This window comes from Oncorhynchus kisutch, linkage group LG15, assembly GCF_002021735.2.
Source record: "Oncorhynchus kisutch isolate 150728-3 linkage group LG15, Okis_V2, whole genome shotgun sequence".
In the NCBI taxonomy this organism is placed as follows: Eukaryota; Metazoa; Chordata; class Actinopteri; order Salmoniformes; family Salmonidae; genus Oncorhynchus; species Oncorhynchus kisutch.
The window spans coordinates 28,251,801-28,258,859 of NC_034188.2; positions in this window are offsets into that span (position 1 = coordinate 28,251,801).

The following is a 7,059-nucleotide window of genomic DNA, read 5'->3' on the forward strand; positions in this document are numbered from 1 at the left end:
TAAACACTTCAGCCTGAAAGTGTCAAAGAAAAGTTACTCAACTGGACTGTGTTTAGATCCATTTTCAACAGCAGCTGCGACAGATTCCTATACGTGGAACGCAGACGTTTCATATTCACAGGACTCATCTCACCGACAGTGAGAGAGGTACAGACCAGGCCGTGTGCCACCAACATCGCCGCTAATGAAAACAACATTTCTCGTTTCTCTTCATCTCTCGCGGCGTTAATTAATTCCTGGTGTCGCGCGGTCGCAGCTGTCGGGGCTCTAATCTTCCAGACGTGGACAAGTGGTGAACAGGTTCCCATTTCAAAGCCGGCACACTGTACACATTCCACAACTCAAATGTATGAGAACGTTTGCAAGAAGGGCCCCTGTCATCAAAGCCCCGTTATAAAGTGTCTCATACATCGGCACATTGGGGAATGGTTGAGACTTGACTCGTGATTAAAGCTGGGCTGATGCGGTGCCTTCGGAAAGTGTTCAGACCTCTTGCATTTCCCCACATTGTTGCATTACATTCTTATTCTAAAATGTCAATATATACACTGCTGTTCAAAGTTTGGCGTCACTTAGAAAATGTCTTTGTTTTTGAAAGAAATCACTTTTTTTTTGTCCATTAAAATAACGTCAAATTGATCAGAGATACAGTGTAGACATTGTTAATGTTGTAAATGACTATTGTAGCTGGAAATGGCTGATTTTTTATGGAATATCTACAGAGGCCCATTATCAGCAACCATCACTCCTTTGTTCCAATGGCCCGTTGTGTTAGCTAATCCAAGTTTATCATTTTAAAAGGCTAATTGATCATTAGAAAACCATTTTGCAATTATGCTGACACAGCTGAAAACTGTTGTCCTGATTAAAGAAGCAATAAAACTGGCCTTCTTTAGACTAGTTGAGTATCTGGATCATCAGCATTTGTGGGTTCGATTACAGGCTCATAATGGTCAGAAACAAAGTACTTTCTTCTGAAACTCATCAGTCTATTCTTGTTCTGAGACATTAAGGCTATTCCTTGCTATAAATTGCCAAGAAACTGAAGATGTCTTACAACGCTGCTCAATTCACAGAACAGCGCAAACGAGCTCTAGACAGAATAGAAAGAGGAGTGAGAGGCCCCGGTGCACAACTGAGCAAGAGGACAAGTACATTAGAGTGTCTAGTTTGAGAAACAGGCGCCTTAGAAGTCCTCAACTGGCAGCTTCATTAAATAGTACCCGCAAAACACCAGTTTTGGCAAACTCCAAGCAGGCTGTCATGTGCCTTTTACTGAGGAGTGGCTGCCATCTGGCCTGATTGGTGGAGTGATGTAGAGATGTCTTATTCTTATACATATTGTTTAAACTGCATTGTTGTTTAGGGGCTCGTAAGTAAGCATTTCACTATAAAGTCTACTACTGTCTACACCTGTTGTATTCGGCGCATGTGACTAATCAAATTTGATTTGATTTGATTCTGGAAGGTTCTCTATCTCCACAGAGGAACTCTAGAGCTCTGTCAGAGTGACCATCGGGTTCTTGGTCACCTCCCTGACCAAGGCCCTTCTCTCTCAGTTGCTCAGTTTGGCCGGGTGGCCAGGCCTAGAAAGAGTCTTGGTGGTTCCAAACTTTTTCCATTTAAGAACGATGGAGGCCACTGTGTTATTGGGGTCTTTCAATGCTGCAGAAATGTTGGGGTACCCTTCCCCAGATCTGTGTGTCGACACAATCCTGTCTCTGACCTCTACAGACAATTCCTTCGACCTCATGGCTTGGTTTTTGCTTTGACGTGCACAGTCAACTGTGGGACCTTATATAGACAGTTGTGAGCCTTTCTGAATCAGGTCCAATGAATTGAATTTACCACCAGTGAACTCCAATAAAGTTGAAGAAACATCTCAAGGATGATCAATGGAAACGGGATGCACCCGAGCTCAATGTCGAGGCTCATAGAAAAGGGTCTGAATACTTATGTAAATAATGTATTTCTGTTTGTTATTTTTAATACTTTTGAAAACATTTCTAAAAACCTGTTTTCGCTATGTCAATATGGGGCATTGTGGACTCCAATCAAGTTGATCTTAGATTGATGAGGAACATGTTTTATTTCATCCATTTGCTGTAACGTAACAAAACAATGGAAAAAGGGAAGGGGTCTGAATACTTTCCAGATGCCCTGTATCTCCCCATCTGAACAGAGGGTTCAGGTAGGAATGAAAACCACACAGCACAATGTCCAAAGATCACACACATACACACGTATAAACACACACACCCTTATTAATGCAAGCACACACACAAACTGCTCCCCAACCAAAACAAACCTCCTCCCCAAATGATCAGCATTTTCAGTGAATTAGCCTCTGCAATAGACCATGAAGTCCTGGTATGATAGCAGTGTCCATTTAGCCATTTAGAGGGATCAGATGAATAGGCCTTGATCCAGCAACCCTGACGCTTCCAACACACCAACAGCATCACTGCTTCTGAAGAGTACGCAGTATCATCTGGATATGTGTGCAACAGAAGTTCAACATTCACCTTCTGCTTCCATTTCTGTCAAGCCGTCTACACATAGTTTGAGGCGTACGTTCGATAAATCTAAGGTATGTATGTACAACACCGAACACACTGCAACTGCCTCTGCACCGCAATGCTGCAAGGAAAACGCAGTGTTTCATTGGAAATGAATGTCATTCTGGCGTACCAAAATGTAATGGCGCTGTCGGTGTGATCGAAGAGTAAGGGGTGATTGTTTATTAGCACCTGTGCCATAAAGGTTGTGATCTCTTGCCAGAGGCCATAGCATGCACACACCTCCACCTGTCCCTAGCCATCCCAAAATAAACCTACACCATTCAATCCCAAACTACACCCTAACGAGTAACCATCCCAAAATAAACCTACATCAGGCAGGGTAGCCTAGTGGTTAGAGAGTTGGACTAGTTACAAAAGTTCAAATCCCCGAGCTGACAAGGTACAAATCTGTCGTTCTGCCCCTGAACAGGCAGTTAACCCACTGTTCCTAGGCCGTCATTGAAAATAAGAATTTGTTCTTAACTGACATGCCTAGTTAAATAAAGGTCAAATAAAAAAATAAAAAATTAAACCCCAAACTACACCCTAACCAATAACCATCCCAAAATAAACCTATTCCCTTCACCCTCCAAACTACACCCTAACCAGTAACCATCCCAAAATAAACCTACACCATTCAACCCCAAACTACACCCTAACCAGTAACCATCCCAAAATAAACATATTCCCTTCACCCTCCAAACTACACCCTAACCAGTAACCATCCCAAAATAAACCTACACCCTTCACCCTCAAAACTACACCATAACCAGTAACCATCCAAAAATAAACCTACACCCTTCACCCTCCAAACTACACCCTAACCAGTAACCATCCCAAAAATAAACCTACACGCTTCACCCTCAAAACTTCACCCTAACCAGTAAACATCCCAAAATAAACCTACACCCTTCAACCCCAAATGTGTCTCTGCGAGCCCCTCATTACCACAGAACCTCCCTGCAGTGGAAATACTCCGGGCTCTAGTAATTTCATAGGCTATAACTTAGCCTAATGACTACAGTTAGGACCCAGTTTTTCCAGGTCAGGTCACATGGTCAGGAAACCCTGTCTCTGGATATATTACTGGTGCTCTAGCCAGTGATCTTGGGGTCAGGCCAGAATGCCCTCATATAATGAGAGCGCTGTTTGGGGATTTGTTCTAGTAACGAGAGAGAAAGGGCAGGCTTAAGCAATGCACCCTGGGTCTTTGTCTGGGCTCTGGCAGTATTGACGAGCGCTGATCGATGTTAATTGCTAGACAGAATGGCTGTATTGATGAGGCTCCAAGGAGGCAGCAGCCTGCAGGCCTGGCTGGTTGGTTGGTCATCCCCATCCCTGAAGAGAGAGAGAGAGGCAGAGAGGCAGAGAGAGAGAGGGGGAGCCAAAGAGAGAGACAGAGAGAGAGAGGGGCAGTGAGGGGCAGAGAGAGATGAGAGGCAGAGAGAGAGAGAGGGGGGCAGAGAGAGGCAGCGAGAGAGAGAGAGAGAGAGAGAGAGAGAGAGAGAGAGAGAGAGAGAGAGAGAGAGAGAGAGAGAGCGAGGCAGCGAGACAGAGAGGCAGCGAGAGGCAGCGAGAGAGAGAGAGGCGGCAAGAGAGAGAGGCAGTGAGAGAGAGAGAGAGGCGGCGAGAGAGAGGCAGTGAGAGAGAGAGAGAGGCAGAGGCAGAGAGAGAGGCAGCAAGAGAGAGAGAGGCAGTCAGTCAGGTCAATATCAGGATGAAGGACACATGTTAGAACTAGGTGTAAACAGTGCGTCTGAAAGTGAAATGGAGATGCTGTATGTGGTCGTGGGTGAGAGATAGATGAGGGAGAGAGAGAGAGGAGGGACATGACGTGTGTGTTTGTTTTAAATATCTTATTTGAAGATCCATAGCCAGGAGCTACAGAGGCAAAGACATGAGAAAATAATATGCTCCCTCACTGCAAACAGAGGGAGAGACTGAGGGAGATACAGAGGAAGAGACAGAGAGATGGAGGGAGAGACAGGGGGAGAGAGAGATGGAGGATGAGAGAGACGGAGGGAGAGAGAGAGACAGAGGGAGAGAGAGACAGAGGGAGAGATAGAGAGAGAGATAGACAGAGGGAGAGATAGACAGAGGGAGAGATAGACAGAGGGAGAGGTAGACAGAGGGAGAGATAGACAGAGAGAGAGATAGACAGAGGGAGAGATAGATGGAGGGAGAGAGAGGCAGAGAGAGATTGACAGAGAGAGAGATAGACAGAGAGACAGAGGGAGACAGAGGGAGAGAGAGACAGAGAGAGCGATTGACAGAGAGAGATAGACAGAGGGAGAGGGAGACAGGGGGAGAGGGAGACAGAGACAGAGAGAGAGATAGACAGAGGGAGAGATAGACAGATGGAGAGATAGACAGAGGGAGAGAGAGACAAAGAGAGAGATTGACAGAGAGAGAGATTGACAGAGAGAGAGAGATAGACAGAGGGAGAGATAGACAGAGGGAGAGAGAGACAGAGGGAGAGAGAGACAGAGGGAGAGGTAGACAGAGGGAGAGGGAGACAGAGGGAGAGATAGACAGAGGGAGAGAGAGACAGAGGGAGAGATAGACAGAGGGAGAGATAGACAGAGGGAGAGGGTGAGATAGGTGATAAAAAGAGAGGGGGAATTAAAGACAGAAAATGAATGAATGAATGAAAGAAAGACTTATGTGAAAGTGGGAGAGGAAGAGAAGGAGAAATGGAGAAAAAAATTAAGAAAATGAGAAGTGTGTAGAGGGACTTGTACGTTCCTGTACATTACCACAATCACACCATGAGCAGTTAATCATGAAACATCTACACCTTTCTTTTTCCTGGAGAGTTCTCAGTTCTTTCTTCCTGTCCGTGCGATGGACGGAGAACCCCTCTGGAAAAGCCTGAGGTACCTTTAGATTTGCTATTTCAGTTGGCTATGTCGCTGTCGGATCATCTTTTACCCAGTGGTCAGATGAGCATCTAATCAAATAAAGTTGTATTTGTCACATGTGCAGTGTCATGCTTACTTACAAGCCCTAAAACAACAATGCTTTAAATTAAGCAGTTTTTAAGAGAAATAAGTGTTTAGTAAAAAATTTAAAATAAAAAATACAACTAACAAATAATTGAAGAGCAGCAGTAAAATAACTTTAGCGAGACTATATACAGGGGGGTACCGGTACAGAGTCAATGTGCGGGGGGCACCGGTTAGTTGAGGTAATTGAGGTCATATGTACATATTAGTTAAAGTGACTTTGCATAGATAATAACCAGAGAGTAGCAGCAGCGTAAAAGAGGGGTCCTGGTGGCCATTTGATTTGCCTTTCAGGAGTCTTATGGCTTGGGGGTAGAAGCTGGAAGCCTTTTGGACCTAGAATTGGCGCTCCGGTACCGCTTGCCGTGCGGTAGCAGAGAAAACAGTCTATGCCTAGAGTGGCTGGAGTCTTGGACAATTTTTAGGGCCTTTCTCTGACACCGCCTGGTATAGAGGTCCTGGATGGCAGGAAGCTTGGTCCCAGTGATGTACTGGGCCATACGCACTACCCCCTGTAGTGCCTTGCGGTCGGAGGCCGAGCAGTTGCCATACCAGGCAGTGATGCAACCAGCTGCACTTATTGATGAAGCCATTGACTGATGTGCTGTACTCCTCAATGCTATCTGAGGAATCCCAGAACATATTCAAATCTGTGCAAAGCAGTCCTGCAGTCAGTCCTAGCAAACAGTCCTGTAGCTTAGCATCTTCTTCATCTGACCACTTTCTTATTGACCGAGTCACTGGTGCTTCCTGCTTTAGGAATCAGGAGGATAGAAATATGGTGAGATTTGCCAAATGGAGGGCGAGGGAGAGCTTTGTACGCGTCTCTGTGTGGAGTAGGAGCGCCACCTCTGGATGAGTGTTTTCCTGTTTGCTTATGGCCGTATACAGCTCATTGAGTGGGGTCTTAGTGCCAGCATCGGTTTGTGGTGGTAAATAGACAGCTACGAAGAATATAGATGAGAACTCTCTTGATAAGTCGTCTACAGATTATCATGAGATGCTCTACCTCAGGCGAACATAACCTCGAGACTTCCTTAGATTTTGTGCACCAGCTGTTGTTTACAAATATACATAGAAAGCCACCCCTTGTCTTACCAGAGGCATCTGTTCTATCCTGACGAAAAAAGCTTAAAACCCACCAGCTATACGTTATTCATGTTGTCGTTCAGCCACGACTCTGTGAAACATAAGATATTACAGTTTTTAATGTCTTGTTGGTAGGATATACGTGATTTTTATTTATTTATTTTATTTTGCATTGATTGTACGTTGGCTAATAAGACCGATGGTAAAGGGAGACCCGCTCGGCGTCTGATCCTTACAGGACACCCAGATCTTTGTCCCCGATATCTTTGTCTCTTTCTCCTGCGAATGACAGGATGAGGGCCTTGTCGGGTGTCTGAAGTAAAGCCTTCCCATCCGACTCTTTGAAGAAAAAGTATTCCGTGAGCATGGGGTGAGTAATCGCTGTCCTGATATCTAGAAGCTCT